Source organism: Bombina bombina, chromosome 1 (assembly GCF_027579735.1).
Source record: "Bombina bombina isolate aBomBom1 chromosome 1, aBomBom1.pri, whole genome shotgun sequence".
Classification (NCBI taxonomy): Eukaryota; Metazoa; Chordata; class Amphibia; order Anura; family Bombinatoridae; genus Bombina; species Bombina bombina.
This window is the reverse complement of record NC_069499.1, coordinates 548,140,580-548,165,184: the sequence shown is the minus strand read 5'-3', so window position 1 is coordinate 548,165,184 and position 24,605 is coordinate 548,140,580. Positions and strand designations below refer to the sequence as shown.

Genomic DNA, 24,605 nt, shown 5'->3' with positions numbered 1-24,605 from the left:
ATTACAGCATTGGTGGATATTGGCAATATAGCTATAACACCTAGCTCTCTGACGCTTGACAGTATGGAGTAACAGGTTGCAAAAATTAAGTTCAATAAATAGCACTTTCGGATAGTTGAGCCATCTCATCATAAACAAGTCAAAACATAAGGGATAAGTTGCAAAATCTTTTGCTTCACTACTTGCTTAATATACTATAAATATATGATTCCCTGAAAATAGCAACTAAAAGCATCCAGGTAAAAAGCTGCATTCCCCGTGTGGTAACAGGCTCGTCTCTTTCCCAGCAGCTCCGCCCGCAAGCCACTAGGTCCAGAGACATAACCTTATACTCCTCAAAAGATGCATCAATTAATCATATCTAATATAAAATTAGAGGATTCTAAACTGGGCATCCTAACTAAGCAGTGTCATCTTAATATACAGTGGTAATAACAGAATGTTCTATGATTCTTTGGTATGATGTTTTAACTAGTACATATGTGCTATACTCTCCACTCCATGATATAAACAGACAGTAGTGTTAACCCTTATAGGAAAGTAAATGTGGCTCCAGTTTTGATTACAATAAAGTATCTAATATGTTTTTAGTAAGAGACTAGGTCCCAACTCCACACCTTGGTGTAGAATCCTCCAGTATGTACCTTATGTCTAGATTAGTATATACCTACATTGGAGTAAACTAGCTCAAAATAATAGCCAAAAAACAGAAGATGATCTGCCACCAAGCAATATACAATAAAGAATACAATATATAGACTACTGAAACTTTAACCAACAGGCTAATATTTAAAACCTAAATAGAAAAGCAACAAGTTCACAGGTGATGCAAATTTAGCTGCTGCGTATCTTTAATATTTTGAGTCCTAGGTTCCTTTATCCCCATGCCTTAGTTGCCGAAAAGTGTGGACTATGGAGGGAATCAGACAGTCTTGTGGTGCGCCTTTTGTATACAGGACCCAGGATAGTGATAGTTTCAACAGGGCAATAAAGTTCAAAGTGCTGATGTTACTCGGGAAATAAAGATATTCAGTGGGTAGCCCCATAAGCACCGGTAAGAAACTGCAATTATCCGGGCTCTTGGGTGAGTCGGCATTCTCAAAAGGTGAGCGTCCTAAAGTCTTAGCTTCCAGGGGGCCCCCCCCAAGCCCCACGGAGCCACAACATCAGAACCATGATCTGCCATCTGCCGAGGCTCACCCACTGTAGCATGTAGGCCCGGTGGTGCTAGGAGCGCAAATGCTGTCCCTTCACAAACAACAACTTGTATGTTATTCAGCGGCTCTGTACTTGCCGCATTGCGATTGTGGTCGTCAGGCAAAATGGCGATGTCGTCTCGCCTTACTTCTTGTTGTCTGGGCTCACCTGTGAGTAACAGGGTCTTAGCGGAATGGCTTGATGTCAGGGCGTCCTGTGGTGCACTAGCTGCGAGGTGCAAGCAAAGCTCTTCAATCCGGCGCCAGTGCACATTGTCAAATATGTCCTGGTAGTCAGCCTCCTCTCCGTCGGCCATTTTAACGACAATAAGTCGTGGCGTAGCTATAGATATTATGGGTCGTGGTGTCAGGGTAAGTCCAGGCTGTAAGATCTTTCCAGTTTAGCTGGCAATGGGACACAGATCTTTATTGCTATTTAACTGTGTCTAGCTGCAGCCAAGTGACCCTCGATCTCTCGAGGGGGGGACGTTGCTTACATGTGAGTTCAGCCAATCAGATTGAAGTTCAATCCGATTGGCTGATCCAATCAGCCAATCGGATTGAGCTTGCATTCTATTGGCTGATTGGAACAGCCAATAGAATGCGAGCTCAATCCGATTGGCTGATTGGATCAGCCAATCGGATTGAACTTCAATCTGATTGGCTGATTGAATCAGCCAATCAGATTTTTCCTACCTTAATTCCGATTGGTTGATAGAATCCTATCAGCCAATCGGAATTTGACGGACCCATCTTGGATGACGTCCCTTAAAGGAACCGTCATTCGTCGTTAGTCCGTCGGGGAAGGTGGATGTTCCGCATCGGCGGTCTGAAGATGGAGCCGGAAGAAAGAAGATAGAAGATGCCGCTTGGAGGAAGACATCGCCCCGATGGAGGACCACATCGCCCGGATTGGATGAAGAATTCGGCTCGGCTGGGTGAAGACGGCTCAAGGTAGGGAGATCTTCAGGGGGTAGTGTTAGGTTTTTTTAAGGGGGGATTGGGTGGGTTAGAGTAGGGGTATGTGGGTCGTGGGTTTTAATGTTGGGGGGGTTGTATTTTTTTTTACAGGTAAAAGAGCTGATTACTTTGGGGCAATGCCCCGCAAAAAGCCCTTTTAAGGGCTGGTAAAAGAGCTGATTACTTTGTAATTTAGAATAGGGTAGGGCATTTTTTTATTTTGGGGGTTTTTATTATTTTATTAGGGGGCTTAGATTAGGTGTAATTAGTTTAAACTTCTTGTAATTCTTTTTTTATTTTCTGTAATTTAGTTTTTTGTTGTTTTTTTGTACTATAGTTTAGTTTATTTAATTAAATGTAATTGTAGGTAATTGTAGTTAATTTATTTAATTCATTTTATGATAGTGCAGTGTTAGGTTTAATTGTAACTTAGGTTAGGATTTATTTTACAGGTAATTTTGTAATTATTCTAACTAGGTAGCTATTAAATAGTTATTAACTATTTAATAGCTATTGTACCTAGTTAAAATAAATACAAAGTTGCCTGTAAAATAAATATAAATCCTAAAATAGCTACAATGTAACTATTTGTTATATTGTAGCTATATTAGGGTTTATTTTATAGGTAAGTATTTAGTTTTAAATAGGATTAATTTATTTAATTATAGGAATATTATTTTGTTAAATTTAAATTATATTTAAGTTAGGGGGGTGTTAGGGTTAGGGTTAGACTTAGGTTTAGGGGTTAATAACTTTATTATAGTAGCGGCGACGTTGCGGGCGGGAGATTAGGGGTTAATAATTGTAAGCCAGGTGTCATTGTTGTAACAGTTCCTGGGGTCAGTTTTTATTAGCTGATTCCTCAGTGAGGTAGCTCTGCGGTACCCAATTCTGGGTGGGGGCATGCATTTGAAAGGTAAGTCTTTATCAGATGATAAGAGTCCCCAGTTTTGCTTAAGGGTATCAGCAATCCCTTCTTTATTCTTAGTATAGGTGGTGGTAAACGTGAGTCTATCCTCAGGTGTCGTAGCATTAGTACCAGCTAGCAGGTCCTTTTGCGCTGTGTCCGAAACTGCCATTATACTGTTTAAGAGATTGTTGTGGTTGTATCCCCTCCATCTGAATTTAGTCATCATGTCAACCAGTTGTGCTTCTTTCAGCTCCTCAGTGGTATTATTCCTAGCTACCCTCTTGAATTGGGATAGTGGGAGTGCCTTCTTAAGGCTGGGTGGATGGCAACTGGTTGCATGAAGGACGGAATTCTTGTCCGGGGGCTCAATGTCCACCTTGACTGGCACTGCTGTTTATAGGGACAAGACTCTCTAATGAACCACCTCTCTATTTTCAAGACTGTTCCTGCCTTTGTTTCTATCGGACATTATCTAATCAAGTAAGGTACACCATATAGGGACTGCCTCTAACTATGTGTTTACGTTCTCTTGGGTATTTTCTTAAGTTATGTTTTTTGAAGTGTACTTTGTTCTTTGAAGTGTACTTTGTTTAAGTTGTCCTATTTTTTGCTTTGCTAAGTTGTCTGATATCTTCCCTTGAGTATCTGCATTGGTTATGTGCCGTGGCATGGAGTGTGTGATAACGACTATCACTGCAGGTTCGACCAGGCTTGTGTGTTTTGCCTCTATGCCTCGCTACTTCTACCTGCATGAAATGACAGGGGGAACTTAAGAAGACCGCTATTGGTAGTTCTATACCTGGGCTCCGCAAATTGTCCAGTAGTTCATTACCTGTACTTTACGATGTGATATGGTTGAGGCTGTATATGGCTACGTGTATTTATGCTGTGTGATTACGGTCACCCTGGTGATTAACGCTATCTGCATGATAATATAGTACTGCTTGTTTGGTTGTTAACATTTTTTGTTTAAACCCATGTTTGTATGTGTATATTGCTCCTAACAATCTGTTTTGCTTGTGTTTTTAACTTTCACTATGTTTTTAACTTTCACTTGGTTTACACTACCGAGCTTCTGGTTGCTATGCCAACGGGGCTTGACCTTGTGTCATGTGACGTGGTTTTACTTCCGGGTGCCAGGGTGTTTACCACACTGATTGTTTGCTGTGCAGGTGTATTTAAGGGGGGTGAGTATACTGTTTCACACTGTGCTGTTTTTTGAGAAAGGGGTAACACCCGAAACGTCAAAATAAATACTTTATCTTTTTGCAAGACCCTGTGAGTGACTTCCTCTTTGCTGCTTTATCTATACTCTTGAAGTGTACCCGGGGCAAGGAGAGCTCAACGGAGCTATTTGAAGCTGGAGTGCTACTACACCTTCTACATGTATCTATATATATATATATATATATATATATATAATCTGAAAATGGTGGTTAAAGCACTCACATCAATCTTCTTAATAGACCCGGAGTGTCCTTGTGAGGAGGTTAGGGTGTGTGGAACTCAGAATGCAGGAACAGATACACAGAACAATGAAAGTCTTTTGAAAGCTTCACTGATTAATAGGCAAAAGAACAGTTAGTAGTTCAGACTGAAGATCATAGAAACAGCAAGTTTGAACATAGGCCTGATGCAAATCACTAAAATCTTAAACAAGGTTCAGAATACTTTAAGAAGTTTGTCATAACTAAGTCCAATAGACACTGGTGCTTGGTTTGAACAGTAAAGAGTGAGGTTGACACAGAATACCTGATAGGTGCAGTTGGTTTGAAGAAGGCTGGTACTGGTAAGGTAGACACAGGTTTCTCAACAGGCAGAAGATACACAGCAGGTACTTTTGGTGAGACTATCATGGGATACCAGTTAGGTACAGCTTCAGGAACAAGGTTAGAGCATACACTGGTATCAGATTAGTCTGCTTGGTTTTAAGGAACCAGGTGAGCATATGTAGGTGCAAGGTAAATATGCTTTGTCTCTGGAAGAAGAAGAGCATACACAAGTATCAGGTAAGTATGCATGGTGTCTGAAGAAAGGTGAACATATGTAGGTTCAAGCTCCACGTGGGACGCCAAGATGAAAACAGTCATTCTCTGCATTTACCAAGGTCAGAGGGGGCAGACCGGGAGCTCCGGTAAGTACCCTCACAGCTCTCCAAATTAGTAATACAGTATGTAACATAATGAAAGCATTCACTGGGATTTGACAAAGTTTTATTCAAACAAATGTTATGTTTGTCAGGGTAACAGACAATTACAAAAAAAAAAGAAATCCACTCACCCTTTATGTGCTCATGTCCCTCTGTTTTTCTGGTGCTGCCGACGGTTTTCCAGAAGTTCCTGCTCCAGGTGACCCCTGACATGTCACTGCTGGTCACCATAGCAACTGGACCCGTCTAGGCCAAATCGGTAAGAAGACAAAAATTAAAAACAATAATACAGACAGTCATAAGTTACAATTCAGTCATATAATTACATTATTATAGTCATTCCATAAGACTATATTGCACCCTGGTACATAATAATAATCATTACACTCCTATCTGTGTTATTTACCTAGGCTACGTTTAGCTCTATAAAACAAGCACTTGCTTTTCCATATATCTATATGTGACATAATTAATTAGGAACTTCTTGACCGTATCCAATCTATACCTCACAAATAACAGTGCCAGTGCAATCCAGATGTTTATACAACCAACTGGGAACCATAGTACCCAATGTGTAGATCAGTGACGTGCGGTGAGGTCATAGGCTGGTGAAGCACTGGCTATGATATGCCAGAAAAACACATATATAAACCCGACAGGCAGCTTAAATTTACAATTAAATTGGCACAAATTGGTTGCAGGTCCAATTTACTGCTATTATTAAATGTGCTTCATTCTCTTGCTATCTTTTGTTGAAAGATATGCATCAATGCACTACTGGTTACTAACTGAACATATTTAATGAGCCAATGACAAGAGGCATATATATGCAGCCACCAATCAGCAGCTAGCTCCAAGTAATATATTGCTGCTCCTTAGCCTACCTAGGTATGCTTTTCAAAGAATACTAAAAGAAAAAAATGGAAAGTTGTTTAATATTGTGTGTTCTATCTGATACATGAAAGAAAGAAAAAAGATGGAGGACAGGAGTGGTCACTGGGACATAGGAGGAGGAGGACATCCTCTCTAGAAGCTGTATTTTCTACTACTAAGCCGCCACCGAAACCAATAGCAGATTTAACCAAATGGCAGGTGGCTTAGTAGTAGAGGAGGAAAGGATGTTCCTCCTGCTATGTCCCGGTGACCGCTCCCGTCCTCTATCTGTATCTGTTACAATAGGTTCTTTAATACCAATTTTAAAAAAAAGCAGACATACAAATGTCCCTTTTTTGGGGGGCGTCCTTAACTTTGGTGGCGTTGTGCCCCTGACAAAGTAGTCTTCCTTCTTGGCTGAGCCACCTCTGATCCCTGAAGACTTACAGTCAGCGGCACTGGCAAGATTTCAGCTACTCAAGTCACAGCAGGCTCTTCTCTGCATCTTTTTCTTGATGTGACCGGAGCTGATTGGCTACCCTGGGTCAGCCCCAAAGAGGCTGCTATAGAGCAGCTTCAAATGGGCACTTATGGGCCGCACGATGAGCTAGCTTAACCACCATGCACCAGTGGGTGGCGCAACTCTTGCGGGCCCATAGCCAAAAGCATGTTGCGCAATGGAGGGCAAAAAGACCTGCTCATGCCTCTCCATTGTGCAACATGTAGCTAGGAAAAAAACGTCACTGGTGTAGATCCATCTGGATTCACACTGTAGGAGAAGTTCAGCCCTGTCCCCCACAAGGTGGAGGAGGTATATGCTCAATTATGATGTATTTCAAATATGTCACTCTATGATGTGCCTGGGCAAAATGCCTCACCACAGCTTGTTCAGAAGTGCTCTTTTTAATGGCCATCTGTATGGCTGCCCTACGATTGGTCAAACGTGTTTGTAGGTCATCTACAGTCTTGCCCTTAGAAAAGGCCACAGATACAGTGTAATAGATATACAATACATTTTGTAGTACAAGTCAGGTGACACTTTGTTTTTACAGTGGACAAGATTATTTTGCACTTCTGAACAACCTGTGGTAAGGCATTTCACCCAGGTACATCATAGAGTGACAGATTTTAAATAAATGGATAATTGATCATATACCACCTCCTGGGGGAGGACAGGGCTAAACTTCTCCAGGCCAGATGGATCTACACATTGGGCACTATGTTGCCCAATGGGTTGAATACACATCTAGACTTGCACTGTTATTTTTGAGGTATAGATCGGACACGGTCAAGAAGTTCATAAATAATAATATTGTCACGCTGCTCCTCTGCTCTTCTGTGACCGTTGCCATGGACACAGGCACTCCTCCTGTTGCTAGGGATACGGCAGTGTAACTGCAGCATGGTGATGACATCATCACTGCCCGCCCTGTCTTCCCTATGTAAAGGCCTCAGTCTCTCTCACCTGTGCCCAAGTATAGGTGTAACTTCTTGTGCTCCTGGATGCTGTATATCTGTATGTTGAATTGCTGTATTGATTTACCATTGATGAACTCTGCCTGTTTTACCTACTCTGCTTGCTTTAACCCCTGAATTGCTGGATTGCTTAAATGTTGATGAACTCTGCTTGTTTGACTACGCTGCTTGCCTTAACCCCTGAATTGCTGGATTGCCTTACCATTGATTAACTCTGCCTGATTTGACTACTCTGCTTGCCTTAACCCCTGAATTGCTGGATTACTTTACCGTTGATGAACTCTGCCTGTTTTGACTACTCTGCTTGCCTTAACCCCTGAATTGCTGGACTGCTTTACTGTTGATGAACTCTGCCTGTCTGACCATTCTATTGGTTAACCCCTGAACTATTATACTGTGCTGGATAGCCTTTTGTTGCTGACTCCTGTCTGTTCCCGGTCCTTCTATTGGTTTACCCCTGAACTGCCATACTGCTGGATTACCTCCCTGTTGCCGCTGAGTACTGCCCTGCCTGCTGTGTGTACTGCTTACCTCATTTTATAAACTCTCTCTCTGCTCTGGGATATTTCCTAGCATTCCACTTGACGCCGGGATAAGTAGACTACTGGCCAAAATTGGTCTGATAGTGGAATATCCCACGAGTATTACAGATATCACATATAGATATATGGAAAAGCAAGTGCCTGTTTTATAGAGCTAAAGGTAGCCTAGGTAAATAACACAGATAGGAGTTTAATTATTATTATATACCAGGGCGCAATATAGTCTTATGGAATGGCATTAGGTTATCATTGGAGCATGTGAGATACAAACATAGGACTGTAATATTGTAATTATATTATTGAATCTTGTGTCTGTATTATTGTTTTTAATTTATTTCTGTCTGCTTACAGATGCTGTTTGAATAAAACATATACAGTATATGTATATATGCAATAAATTATATACTATATATACACTCACCGGACACTTTATTAGGTACACCTGTTCAATTGCTTGGTAACACAAATTGCTAATCAGCCAATCCCATGGCAGCAACTCAATACATTTAGGCATCTAGACATGGTTAAGACGACTTGCTGAAGTTCAAACCAAGCATCAAAACGGGGTAGAAAGGAGACTTAAGTGACTTTGAACATGGCATGGTTGTTGGTGCCAGACGGGCTGGTCTGCGTATTTCAAAAACCGCTGATCTACTGGGATTTTCACACACAACTATCTCTAGGATTTACAGAGAATGGTCCGAAAAAGAGAAAATATCCAATGAGTGGCAATTTTGTGGACAAAAATACCTTGTTGATGTCAGAAGAGAATGGGCAGACTGGTTCAACATGATACAAAGGCAACTGTAACTCAAATAACCACTTGTTACAACCAATGTATACAGAATACCGTCTCTGAATACACATGTCTAACCTTGAAGCAGATGGGCTACAGCAGCAGAAATCCACACCAGGTGCCACTCCTGTCAGCTAAGAACAGGAAACTGAGGGTACAATTTGCACAGGCTCACCAAAATTGGACAATAGAAGATTGAAAAACGTTGCCTGGTCTGATGAATCTCGATTTCCACTGCGACTTTCAGATGGTAGGGTTAGAACTTGTTTGATGTAAACAACATAAAAGCATGGATCCATCCTGCTTTGTATCAATGGTTCAGGCTGCTGCTGGTGGTGCAATGGTGTGGGGGATATTTTATTGGCACACTTTGGGCCCCTTAGTACCAGTTGAGCATCGTTTAAATGCTACAGCCAACCTGAGTATTGTTGCTGACCATGTCCATGTCCAAATCATGTCAAACTTGGTTTCTTGAACAGGACAAGGAGTTCACTGTACTCCAATGGCCTCCACAGTCACCATATCTCAATCCAATAGAGCACCTTTGGGATGTGATGGAATGGAAGATTTGCATCATGGATGTGCGGCCGACAAATCTGCAGCAACTGTGTGATACTATCATGTCAATATGGACCAAAAAGAGAGAGAGAGAGAGAGAAAAGTGATCCTGTCTGCCTACAATTGCCACTTGTGATATTGCATATCATGACGAAATGTAACATTGCACAAGAGGCTTCTTGTGCAATACTGCCCCATGCTCCTGAGCAACCAGTTGCACAAGAGCAGGGCATGTCAATCACCTGAACGAGTGAGTGTTTTGGTGATTGATCTCTTCACTTTTGAGGTGGTGGAGATGCAAAAGAATCAGTTTCTGCTTCTGAATTATATCAAAGGAGGCTCACTTATGTAAGCTTGCTCCAAATAGCTTAAAAAGCTGCAAATGCAGGTTTGTTAATCTACCCTAGTGTAATGTTTACTGGAACCCTGAACAGCTGAATGGGGCTACAGTGATAAAAATGCATCTGGGAATCATGTTTTCCTCTAGGCTGAAATAATAGTGTGTCATAAAAAAGAAGGCAAGAGTGAACTGCTGATTGGTAAATTGTGGTTCTAGCAAACATTTGAAATGTATTTCCTTATAAAAAAGATGGACCGTCCGTCTAGAGTAGTTTTATTTCTAAAATTAAAGCGACAGTCAAATCAAAATTAAACGCATGATTCAGATAAAGCGTGTAATTTTAAGGCACTTTTAAATACACTTCTATTTTCAAATGTGCTTTTTTTTCTCTTCAGTCAGAGAGCTAGCTGCTGATTGGTCCCTGCACACATTTGTCTCTTGTGATTGGCTAACTAGATGTGTTTAGATAACTGCCAGTAGTACAATGATGTTCCTTCAGCAATGGATAACAAGAGAATGAAGCAAATTTGATAAGTTGCTTGAAATTGTATGTTCTATCTAAATCATAATAGAAAATGTTGGGGTTTCCTGTCCCTTTAAATAAGTTTGTCAATAAAATTATCTCTCTAAAATGCTGAACATACAAAGGCTGAGTTTCAAAAATTTGGAATGGACAAATACCTACCAAAGTATTAGCATAGATAAATATATTTTCTAAAAACCTTACTGGGTAATGTACTTCTCCAGTTTGCTTAGCTCATATTCAGGGTTATTTCTGTTTCTTAGATCCTTGTGTGGCCTGTGTTTCATTACCGTGTTCCCTATAAGAAAGCATATAGCTGATTATTGCTTTTTTGTTGTTCTTACTATTTTTTATTTTATCTTTTTCTATTAATATTAAATATTGACTTAAAAGTCTACTATGTAAATATTTAAAATTGGAATAGGATCCTATTTCTTAATGAGACAATTTTTTATTGCATATAAAATATAGCATTTTAATACATAATATATATATATATTTATTTATTAAATATGTGTAAAAAAACATTTTTTTTATGCTTGTGTTTGCCAGTATGGTTTTGGGTGTTGTAATTCTCAGGCAGTGAGATATTTTAATAGAATACTCTTGTATGCTTGATATAAAGTTAAATATCTAATGAGTCAAGACACCTACATGCATAATGATAAATAATGAAAAATATCAGAAAGCACTAAATAAAAAAGTAGATAAGTGACAAGTTATAAGACAATGCTATTAACTGTAAATTATTTAAGAGAACAAGGCAAGTAAATTTATCTAAAGAAAACTTATGTGATAGGTTATCCATTCTTAAAATATAAAGAATCAAGTTATCTCTGTGGGCCAATGACCTTATGACTATGAAGTGGTCTGTTTGTCTCTTCTTTGGGTTCAGTCCAAAAGTAAACAAGTGAGGTATCCTAGTAACTATGAGGAATTTAGAAATGTAAACATGGGCGGCATTGTTTGGTAGAACCATATAAAGAAACATCATCTAGGTTAAGATATTTATATATCCATTTTGTTTTTGTTATTTTTAACTTGTTTGCTCCAATTTCTAAATAGAAATATTTCTATAAATGGTTCCCACACCTCTAAGAAATTCTGATTTTATGTGCTCTTTAAATATGTATGGAATTGTATGGTTACACATTTTATTCCATTTGATTTAGTAAACCAAGCTGAAGATGCCTTTTTTTATTGCACATTTTATTATAAATATGTATATTATTCCATATTTTATTTATTTTGAAGCATGAGTTTGTCCCAAGTATAGAACCTTAAACCGATTGTTTTTCTAATGTATCATAACATAAAATCACACACAAGTATTTGCCATTCACATTTTAATTAAAAAAGAGACATACAGGCCCATTTATCAAGCTCCGTACGGAGCTTGAAGGGTCGTGTTTCTGGCGAGTCTTCAGACTCGCCAGAAACACAACTTATGAAGCAGCGGTCTAAAGACCGCTGCTCCATAACCCTGTCCACCTGCTCTGAGCAGGCGGACAGGAATCGCCGGAAATCAACCCGATCGAATACGATCGGGTTGATTGACACCTCCCTGCTGGCGGCCGATTGGCCGCAAGTCAGCAGGGGGCGGCGTTGCACCAGCAGCTCTTGTGAGCTGCTGGTGCAATGTTAAATGCGGAGAGCGTATTGCTCTCCGCATTTAGCGAGGTCTTGCGGACCTGATCCGCAGTGTCGGATCAGGTCCGCAACACCTATGATAAATTGGGGCCATAGTTTTGTATTTTTTTCATTTCTTGTTCAACAACATGTTTCTTTTGAGACTCCAAAGTATAAAAATTAGTTTAGGTACCATAATGATTTTGTTTTGTGACAGATAAACACAAAAAGTAAATATAGGCTTAGTGTCAAAGAGAATAAATACATTAGTATAGCACCCACTGATATTTCTTGCCAATAGCATAAGAAAAAGTGTTCAAATCTTGAAGTAAATTAGTTTTAATTTTTATCAACATATATTATAAGGAATACAAGGTATGTAAAACATTTTTTTTAAAAAAACAACGTAACTGCAAGGTAAAAAAAGCAAAAAATATATACGTAAAATAATAATAATAATAATAAAGCACATCCACAATATCACATAGCAAGCATCAGTAATGAATGTCTACATCTACAGCTATTTTTATCTGCAGCCACAATATTTGTATAAAATGGAAACCAGGACAAGTAACAATATAACGCCTAGATTTACAGGGAGTGCAGAATTATTAGGCAAGTTGTATTTTTGAGGATTAATTTTATTATTGAACAACAACCATGTTCTCAATGAACCCAAAAAACTCATTAATATCAAAGCTGAATAGTTTTGGAAGTAGTTTTTAGTTTGTTTTTAGTTATAGCTATTTTAGGGGGATATCTGTGTGTGCAGGTGACTATTACTGTGCATAATTATTAGGCAACTTAACAAAAAACAAATATATACCCATTTCAATTATTTATTTTTACCAGTGAAACCAATATAACATCTCAACATTCACAAATATACATTTCTGACATTCAAAAACAAAACAAAAACAAATCAGTGACCAATATAGCCACCTTTCTTTGCAAGGACACTCAAAAGCCTGCCATCCATGGATTCTGTCAGTGTTTTGATCTGTTCACCATCAACATTGCGTGCAGCAGCAACCACAGCCTCCCAGACACTGTTCAGAGAGGTGTACTGTTTTCCCTCCTTGTAAATCTCACATTTGATGATGGACCACAGGTTCTCAATGGGGTTCAGATCAGGTGAACAAGGAGGCCATGTCATTAGATTTTCTTCTTTTATACCCTTTCTTGCCAGCCACGCTGTGGAGTACTTGGACGCGTGTGATGGAGCATTGTCCTGCATGAAAATCATGTTTTTCTTGAAGGATGCAGACTTCTTCCTGTACCACTGCTTGAAGAAGGTGTCTTCCAGAAACTGGCAGTAGGACTGGGAGTTGAGCTTGACTCCATCCTCAACCCGAAAAGGCCCCACAAGCTCATCTTTGATGATACCAGCCCAAACCAGTACTCCACCTCCACCTTGCTGGCGTCTGAGTCGGACTGGAGCTCTCTGCCCTTTACCAATCCAGCCACGGGCCCATCCATCTGGCTCATCAAGACTCACTCTCATTTCATCAGTCCATAAAACCTTAGAAAAATCAGTCTTGAGATATTTCTTGGCCCAGTCTTGACGTTTCAGCTTGTGTGTCTTGTTCAGTGGTGGTCGTCTTTCAGCCTTTCTTACCTTGGCCATGTCTCTGAGTATTGCACACCTTGTGCTTTTGGGCACTCCAGTGATGTTGCAGCTCTGAAATATGGCCAAACTGGTGGCAAGTGGCATCTTGGCAGCTGCACGCTTGACTTTTCTCAGTTCATGGGCAGTTATTTTGCGCCTTGGTTTTTCCACACGCTTCTTGCGACCCTGTTGACTATTTTGAATGAAACGCTTGATTGTTCGATGATCACGCTTCAGAAGCTTTGCAATTTTAAGAGTGCTGCATCCCTCTGCAAGATATCTCACTATTTTTGACTTTTCTGAGCCTGTCAAGTCCTTCTTTTGACCCATTTTGCCAAAGGAAAGGAAGTTGCCTAATAATTATGCACACCTGATATAGGGTGTTGATTTTATTAGACCACACCCCTTCTCATTACAGAGCTGCACATCACCTAATATGCTTAATTGGTAGTAGGCTTTCGAGCCTATACAGCTTGGAGTAAGACAACATGCATAAAGAGGATGATGTGGTCAAAATACTCATTTGCCTAATAATTCTGCATTCCCTGTATATATACACAGAAATTATTGAGGTTTATTCTTAACAATAACTATTTCAAATTTGAAAAAGATTACTATATGCAAAAAATTGGGACCGCAATGGGTTCTAACGTAACGCCTTCATTCGCTAACATGTTCATGTACGACTATGAGAAGAGACATATTCTGAGTGACCCTTTATATTCACAGTTTATCGGCATGTACTGTAGGTATGTTGACGATTTGTTTTTAATTTGGACAGGAACTATGCAGAATTTAACTGACTTTATTAACATACTGAATAGTATTGATTCCATGATTCGCTTTACCATGAGCGCAAATTATTCTCATCTTAATTATTTAGATGTGATGGTTATCAGACAAGAAGAGAAACTAATTACAGATCTATATTCCAAGGAGACAGACAGGAATGTTTTATTACTGGTATCCAGTTTCCATCCAAGAGGATTGGTTGACAGTCTACCGATTAGTCATCTCTATAGAGTTAAAGGATAGTTTCAGACCCTACAGTGTGAGAAAGGGAGATGATGGATACATTTTTGGCTAGGGGTTACCAACAGTCTTGTCTCAATAGAGCTGAACTGATTGTCACACAGGAGACCCGTACTACTAATCCCAGAGATACACCTCCCTCATGTGTCTTTTCCCCTAAATATAATTTGCAATCATTAAATATGAAGAAGGCCATTTATAAGAACTTGCACTTGCTACAGTGTGATCCTGCACTTAACAAAAAGTTAGGTGAACGCCCATTAGTAGGCTTTAAAAGGGGCAGAAACCTCAAGGATCTGCTGGTTAAGAGTGACCCAATAGGGAGCTATATACAGAAAAGCTGGGAAGCCAGAGTTGGCTGCTATAGACCTGACAGATGTGTCACTAGTAACAGTTTGATTATTGGGGACACTTTCAGATACCCACGCACAGGTAAGATAATGCGCTTAAACCATCGTTTGACTTGTTCTTCTGAGATGGTGGTATATATAATTAAGTGCCCATGTGGGCTGATGTATTTTGGGAAAACAGAGCGCCCCCTAAAGAATAGTATTGCCAATCATAAATCCCCAATAAGACAGGCAATAAAGAATAGAAAAATTGACCACCTGGTTACTTTACATTTTATGGAGGCAAACCATGGTGTAGCAGATAAAGAATAGAAAAAGTGAGCACCTGGTTACTTTACATTTTATGGAGGCAAACCATGGTGTAGCAGACCTGAGGTATATGCCTATAGATATGATTAAACATCATCCAAGAGGGGGTAACACTAAGAAACAATTACTCTGTAGAGAGGTGGAATGGATCTATTGCCTGCAAACTATGACCCCATGGGGGTTAAATAAACAAGTTATCCTGTTTTCTCTTTGAAAGATAAAGACCTGCCACTCTATAATAAATATATTGTACCCTGTGCCAGATACTATACTAATGTAAATTATCTTGATACTATGTGGTCAGGCTATAGAGGTATTAATTACCTCCTCTCACGATATTGTGTTAGAGTTAAGAAATTATTGGTGATTTTTACGCTGCTAGTGACTGTCACACACTGACCCGGTTCTACTTTTTTACTTTTTTAATTACGTTTTTTGTACCTTTTTAGTTACGTTTTGTACATTTATTTTTTTCATTTTTTTTAATTATTTGCCTTTCCGCTGTTTGCTGTCTTTTTCCAAGTAGGAGTTGTTTTGAGGTTGCTATGGCAATCGTTTTACTATGTAGCTTGTTGATTGGTTGTTGTTCCAGTCCTGGAACTTAAAGCTCAGTAAGGATGAGGAGGAAGTATGTTAGAGCCAGACCCGGATCAGGTATAATGTCACTTCCGGTGACACGATGTGTTGTGTATTTACACTGTGTTTTGTTGGGAATATGTAAGTAATATTTATTCTGACTTATTATGTGTGTATATATATATATATATATATATATATATATATATATATATATATATATGTAAATATATATATTTATATGAATAATGTTTATCAGATAGTGTATATATGAATGTAACTTTAATTTTAAATGTATTTATGTTGTGTTCAGTGCATTTCTTTCAACTCACTACCTTTTACGTGAGCTTTCAAGTTTCACTAACCCGACGAGCATAAATCGAAATTGCGCTCTTGAGTTTACATTTAACTTGTAATACAAGCTCTCTTTTCGTCATGCAAAAAAAGCTGAAGAAACTCGATATTGTGTGCGCAAACATTAGTGCGCCACTTGTAATCTAGCCCATTAATTAGTCTATCCTTTGTTGCAACAGCCTCAAAAAAGTTCTGTAATGAAAGAGAAAAACAAAATGAACAATTAAACACCACTTTAAAGCTCTTTTCCAAATGCTTTTGATACATTTTCAAGTAATTCCAATTCATTGTTTTCGTCATTTTCTAATGTATTTGATTTAACTTTGCAATATGGAAACCCATCAATCACTTTAAACTTTACCCTGAGACCACTCTTCTAATACATGTTAGAAGACATTGCTGTTGTTACTCCTTGCCATTCTGACTACAGCATCATACAGACCAATATCTAGGACTACAATTCCCACTAACCTCTGCTGCCAAATTGCTACTGTGTATGTTGATTTATTTTTTTCAGCTGTTTGCTTCTTGTGTGTAGTGTTTGCTGTTGTTTATGTTTTGAAGTTTGTGCAGTTTATGTGTAGTGTGTGTAGTTTATGTATAGTGTGTGAAGTCTGTTGGTGTGTAGAGGTTATGTAGTATGTGCGTGTGGTATTTGTGTAATGTGTGTGTAGCGCCTTGAGACCCTCACGGGTGATTAGTTTGCGCTCTATAAGTACCCAATAGATAGATAGATAGATAGATAGATAGATAGATAGATAGACAGACAGACAGATAGATAGATAGATAAATAGATAGATAAATAGATAGATAGATAGATCGATAGATATATAGATAGCATGCGTGGCATGTGTAGTTTGTCATTGTCCTCCCAGGTTACAGAGCAATACAGATCAATATCTGAGGCTACAAGTCCTACAAACCTTTGCAGTCAAATTTCTATGGAGCATGTCATAATTTTTTTTATGTTTGCTTATACTGAGCATGCTCAAAAAATAAAATAAAATATATATATATATATATATATATATATATATATATATATATATATATATATATTTCACACTACATTGAGAGGTCCAGCAAAGTATATATATATATATAATAGTATGTAACAGAAATTAAACTAATAAACTTGTATTTGTTTTAGAACATTCTGAAAAGTGTAATGGGGTGAAATATGTAAATTATACTGCAGTGCAGAAGCCATATCATTTTAAAAAAAAATTACCTTTTTTTTTAACTTTGCTATAACGAGTGTCTTACACTTCCAGCACAGCAGCCCTGACTGCCCACCAAAATGGAGAGTGTAACCACAACATTACTGACAAAATGTATTGTTCAATCATAGTGCGCACATTAACATATGGAAAGAAAACTTGTGCTCACTCACAACAACAGTTCAGGGCAAGCATTGTTCATTAAACACTACATTGAAAATGATCTGAATGCAAAATCAATATTTATAGAGTGGCTAATATTTTCATTACTTTAGCAAGAATGATTCTATTTTGCTGTCCAGTGACATACCCCTAATGCTCAGGCAAGCAGCTGATAAGAGTAACATTGAAAGATGTGGGTTTTGCAGAGGGGTGGCAGATTGTATTTGTACGTAGAGCTCCAAAATTAATTTTGTCTGCCCTGTGTGGAATAGTGGTTTGTTGGGGGGGGGGGGGGGATATTTCTATATCTATATATCCATATACATAAAAATTTTAACTGAGTAAAGAACAAAACTATTTAAACTATTTATATTTTTAAATTAAAAAATTTGGTTAAGATGCAATATGTATACATACTCATTCATACACATAGAAACAACACATAACTTACAACTATGGCCGTACTATTTATTGAAAGTATAGGGCACACTAAAGAGATATCGACAACACCAAGCATTCGCTTGTAATTCTGTTTAACCTTTCACTTGTAATACCAGATTATTAACTATTCATAGTGCAGGCCCACAATATTGATAGTCACAATATTGATAGTGCAGCCTGTGATATGAATAGCTCTCCATTTGTAATGTGGGCCTTGATGTGCAATACGCATAAATGTGAGTGTTTTTGTGCCCTTCTCCAGGCAAACATAAAAATGCAAGACAGCAATACAACAATCTTTATGAAACTGTGTATTTTTTTTTTACACCAGGCCACCAGCATTGTATGTATTACTTCACAGGGGAGACACAAGAAATAGCATATATAAAGAAAGGATGTCCCTGCCTAGAGATAAATCCTATGTATATATTTGTGGTTTTACTTATTGTCTATTCCTTATTATCCCCCCTGACAACACACACACACCAGTTCACCCTGATTAACCCAGTCCCTTCCACCTTGTGGCCATGCCTCTCTGCCAACAAGAGGATTCTTAATGCCGCCCAGATGGGAGGAGGAGGGGCAAGGCCTGAAACCAAGCTGCTCCGCATTGCAAATGAACATCCCCCATCAAGCTGTGAATATGCGGAAATAAACACTTTCTAAGAACCCTCCTCAGATAATGCATTTCAAATGCATTTTCCCAAAGAGTTGAGAACACAAGATGTAAACCTAGGAATGGCCTGGGGGAAGGGGCAGCTCTGCTAATGTGGCAGCAGTATGTATATGAGAGAAAGAGGTGAAATACCAATGTCCCTGGTGTGTATCTGTATAACATTCCTTTTATCTTGATCATTCTTAGTTGTTTGTTGTGGAATCCCAACAAATACTTCTTTATAGATTACATGTAAAGTTTCGGACAAGTCATTTGTTTCTTGTTTAACAAATCACAAAAAAAAATCCTGCAAAGGTTTAAAACTTAAACTTCTATATTTTAGGTAAAAAAAATCTGTTTTGGAAATAGTACTCGTACTACAAGTTGAAAGTAAATGAGATTGCAAGAGCACAATTGCATTTTATGCTTGTCGGGTGAGCGTGACTGAAAACCTTGAGTAAAGTGTAGTGCGTTTAAAAAAGTTACTCCAAACAGAACATAAATACATTGTAAATTACAGTTACACTCATATAAACACTATCTGTTAAAATTATTCATATAAATATTTTTTTTTGTTATAAGGGTTAAAAGGTATATGATATGACAATTAAAAATTATTATACATACTGTAAAAAAATCCAAATAATACATAGAATATATCTATATTTTTTACAGTATGTATAATCATTTGTAATAATTATTCATATAATTTTATATTTCACGCGCATTAGTAATTCTTCATGTGTACTAGCCTGACACTGCATTAGATCTAAATTGCAAAACACAAAGCACAGTACACATATTTTACATTCCTATGTTCTTCTTGTGACAAATCTTGCTCTTAGGGGTCGATTTATCAAGCTGCGGTGGGCAGGGGCGCATATACGCTATTTTGCGCTCACGTACAATCCCGCCCCCTACCTGCGCACAGCCAATCATGTGCGGGCAGGAGCTGTCAATCTCACCAGTCGGACGAGACCGGGAGATTGAAATTCAACACCTTAGAGGTGGCAAAAGCTTAGGAAAGCAGCGGTCTAATGACCGCTGCATGTTAAATACAGACTACAGGTTCTCTTGTGAGAACCTGCACTCGTAGGGGGTCAAAATGGCTTGCAAAGCCTTTGATAAATCGACCCCTTAGTCTATCTATGATGTAATGCTACAGTAATGTCCTGCAAACAAATTATACTTGAACCTCTTTGTTTGCGTCAGCCCTACCTGAATAAGCGTATATCTATTATGGCCTGATATGTGTCTAAGCCTAATCAGTCTTTAAATATTGATGTGTGAATGTCTAAATTAGGCTTATGTGTGTATAAGTCACTGAGATCTAATATCACTAGGAATATGTATCGGTATGTGTTTCTTAGGCAGAAAGTGATGGGGAACTAGATGTGAACTTGTTGCTTGGTGTAACGAGGGATATAAAGATGGCCACATAAGGCTGAAACGTATGTTGGACCATTTTTATCCCCTTTACCCACTGTAGTTCCCTGGCTGTTTAAAACTATACTATGACTGCTATTTTTTACCTTTTAGGACTAAGGGGCATAAAGACCGCTGCTCCATAACCTTTCCGCCTGCTCTGAGGTGGCGGACAGAAATCAACCCGATCGAATATGATCCGGTTGATTAACACTCCCTCCTATCGGCCGATTGGCCCTGAACCTGCAGGGGGTGGCATTGCACCAGCAGTTCACAAGAACTGCTGGTGTAATGATATATGCTGTCAGCATTTATCGATGTGCAGTGGACATGATCCGCTATATCGGATCATGTCCACTAACACCATAGTAAATAGGCCCCTAAGTGTTTCTTTATACTAAAATTTCTTTGTTCAATAGGGTTTTTTAGATAGTGCCAATGTCATTTGTTACCCTTTAGTATTATGTTACATCTTATACCAAAATGTCTCTGTTTAATTTGGCGATTTCGACCCTTTAGGGAGTTAGATCATTTTATAATGAGACTTATGCTTAAGACTGTACATGATTTGTTTAAGATTTTACCAAATGCTTACGTTGGTTATATGCTTTTAAATGCTTGAGCTTTTCTAATCTGTATTTTTTCTTCTTTTTTTTTTACCTCTGATAATAGTGAATTGTTTCTCTTTACCGATCATATATAAAGTTGGACTTAGCAAACACCGAGAAATACCATGTCTAAGACAGATGAATGCGATTGGCCCTGAATGACGAAACCATCACATGATCGGAAAAGTGAGCGCACCTATTTGAGGTGGTTTCGTATTAGCCTACTCGTTTGAGAACTTAACAACCAGGACCTCTACTATTGTACGAAGGACGGTCATATGATTTCAAAAGATCACTAATGATTGATTATTATTCTCTGTACTAAATTGTCAACATATATTTTATGTAATGTCTATTTATCTCATTGTTAAATGTTGCTTTCTTTATTGGATAAATTGTACATTCAGATTAAAACTGGTTACACCGGTACTAGTGCATATACATATAGAGGTCAGTAGTTTACTCGAAATGATTTCTTTCACAATAAGGTCCTTTTAAGATAAAAAGTAATTTCGGATGTATTGTAATTAATGACACATTCAAATTTTAAAATCTAGATTTATATAGAATGGAAGCTTCTTTTGTTAGGAAGTATCAACAGGTAAATTTATTTATGTTCACTGGCATACTTGATTACAATTTAGACTTTCATTTGATACCTCCTAACAAAACAGGATAGTGATAGGTACAGCCCTGATGTAAGCCAGATTCAGCACACCTGTGAATGGGTGTGGTCTGGGAAAGGTAGGCAGGGTTGATGTCTATAAATATTTTGTACAACAATGCTAGGCTATTACAACTTGCTCTGACCTGTATTGATTTTATGCTCTTGATAAAGGCTTGTTTGCCGAAACGCGTTGAGCTATATTTAAGCTATATTTTAATAAACCCTGAAGCTATATCTGAAGACACCATTGTGATGGTTTTTAATAAAAGGCTTTAAAGGCTTGATTTAAATTGATATCTTGTACAACCTGTGTGTGCGCCTACCATACTGCTTGAAACGTGCTACACCATTGTGAGCTTTTTATTTTGGAGGTGGAAGAAGCCAGGTTCTTAGAGGAAAAGAGCAGCTTATATTCCCAGGGGGGACACAGTGCCGCCACTTTCGATATTTCTTGAAACGTATGTTGGGGTTGACATGTCTCTTGTTTAGAGGAGGATGGCCCAGTATTTTGGGGCTGGACTGCGAAAGGCACATTTGGGTACAAGAGGCTGCTCCAGCAGTGGTGACTAGTATGCTTGTGTTTGTTCTCTGGTTCAGCAATTTCCTCTGGTTTTGTTTCCTAAAATATCTTTCTTGAGGAAAGAAGGACATCAGGATTGAACTACTAGTTCAGAAACAAAGGAATACTAGTTATATCAATGTGAACTATCAGAAGCAACCTCATTTTTTACTCATATCTTCTTTTTTTTTTTTTTAAACCAATCAAGGAATAATGGACTAGTGGAAACTTCAGCCTTGCAAATAGACATGTGTGTCGGGGTTAAATGTGTATTTATATATAGCTTTGCTCAAAAATTGCCTGTGTATAATTTATGGATTTGAATTCCTTGAACATACATATTTCTTGTCTATTAAATGGGGCCTCTCTAATCTACAGTCCCTATGGTCCCATTATTACATCAGTCTTACACAACAGAGGAGCATCGCCCTGATAAGTGTAAACAAATCTTTAAAGCAGAGCTGCTCTGGCCTAGTGCCCCGACAGAGCACACCCTGATCACACTGTGCGTTGGTGGAAGGTGTAGACCTCATGCATTTCTTCAGCTAGGAACAATCCTGTTGAATTTGGCTTACTACCAAGTTTGTATTAAAAACATGTAGCCGCAGAGCAAACCAATTCTACAACAAAAGCAGCAAATTACTTCATGTAAATTTATAGTCTTGCACAGATTTGTTGGATTAATTTCAGAAGGGTAAAAAGAAAAAGAAAAAAGAAGAAAGTAATTTACTGATTATATAAACATATGCTTAGCTATCTCCTATCATCTATTCACATTAATAGCAGATGTGCAGCTGCCATAGTACAAATATACTGCTTCACTCTTGTCAACAGCACTACAAATTTCCAGAATTTTCCAGACCACACAATAATCACTGACTCTCTCACCTTTCCTACTAATGTATTAATAATTGAGCAATTTAGACGCTCAGAGACTAATAATATAAGTGGTTTCCCCTGTTAGTAATGAAATGTTATACTAAAAATGCAAGGGCTTTTTAATGTCAGTCAGATGCCTCTGCAGTTTGCATGACAAGTGTTGTATGGATTACAATCCAAGGTCACATGCTCTATGACACTGCCTCATACTTCCATATAATGAATATGGGTATATATTATCGAGACCTAGGAGAGAGAAAAAGAAAATGCTCTAACACGTTTAATAAAGCAGCTTTGTTTTTATGCTTGTGCGCCTGTTCACCATGGACATTCACGGACTTGGTGCAAGAAAAGGAAAATGGATATAAAAAGCTCATAACTCAAGCTAGAGGGACATATGACACATAATTTGAAAGTTGAGATTTTCCTTTTTCATATTTCATAAATATGGGAAGGCTCTAAAACTATGCCTTGCTCTTACCAGACATGAAAGGCATATTACCACTTGATAGACATATTTTGAGAATAGACAGATGATAGATAGATAGATAGATAGATAGATAGATAGATAGATAGATAGATGTACAAATCTATTTATATTTAATTTATATTATTATTATTACTGCTAGTAGTAGTCTAGGTAAGGTAGGAGTCCTTTTGCAGTCATGCTATCTGGACTTACAGCTTCCAGACTGTTTGATTAACATTATACTGTCCCACAGTGCTGTTTAAGTAATTTATACAGAAATATTTCATCAGATTTGGGACAGTTGTCTCCCTGCTCCAATGGCAGTCATTTTATGGATTTAAAGGATAATTAAACTTGTATAAAACTGAAAAGCCCCAAACTTTATTGTGAATAAATTATATAGAAAACTGATATTAAATATCAAAGTTTAAAGGTGCCTGTACCTTTAATTGTATAAAACTGAAAAGCCCCAAACTTTATTGTGAATAAATTATATAGAAAACTGATATTAAATATCAAAGTTTAAAGGTGCCTGTACCTTTAATTCAGTGCTGCAGCCTGACTGCCCATTTTCCATGGGGGTTTTCCAGCATTGTGATTGACATTTTTAATCATCCAATGACAGTGCATCAATTCGAACATGTTATGAGAAGAACACAGTGGGCCTGCTCGTTCACAGAGCAATCTGTCTACTTGTTGCCAGCAAGCACGTTACAGTAAGTAAGGGAACAAAGCAGACGTATATCTAGTGAAGCTTTAGCTGTTCCCTTTTGAGTAAACTAATGTGCTGAACACTAGCAAAATAAGATATTGTATGTTTTTCTGCTGAGTGAACTGCTGTGTTCAGAATCCATCCCCTGTATTTTTATGACCTTGTTTGATGTGTAAGTATATGCAACTGAGCGTGTATATGCACTTAACAGAGCAGGTAATAAGTAGTTTTGCCATTTTTCTCAATAACAAAAATTTAACAAAATCTAATAAAAATCTCGGGAGCCCATCATGATTCATCGTGCCCATAACTGCACATAAATGTCAATGTAGCTTTATTACGTAGCTTTACACAGCTGACACAATTTACATCCTTTTGACAACTGATCGCTCATTCTGGAAGTGCTGTGCACAATCTTTATTTTATGTACACACTCAGCTTCTCTAGGCTTGGGGACATTCACACCTTGATAGTTACATCACTGCTGATGCCATTGGTACCTTCTGGGCACATGTGTTTACAAGCATGTATACATATAAGTACCTGTGATTGGTTGACACCCAACATATGACGCAGGGAAGAGGGAAACGCTAGAAAACTTTAGAAATCGATAAAACAATAAAACT

At 38.2% G+C, this 24,605-nt stretch overlaps 1 protein-coding gene across 1 annotated transcript in view; it reads left to right on the top strand.

Annotated features, from left to right (window-relative positions):
* CDK15 (cyclin dependent kinase 15) overlaps positions 1–21,600 on the top strand; it is a 657,391-nt gene extending 635,791 nt beyond the window's left edge. Inside the window, exon 16 of the mRNA XM_053698694.1 lies at positions 20,758–21,600. The gene's annotated coding sequence lies outside the window, so the exon portion shown is untranslated. The remainder of the gene's footprint in view (positions 1–20,757) is intronic.
* Positions 21,601–24,605: the final 3,005 nt, after the last annotated feature.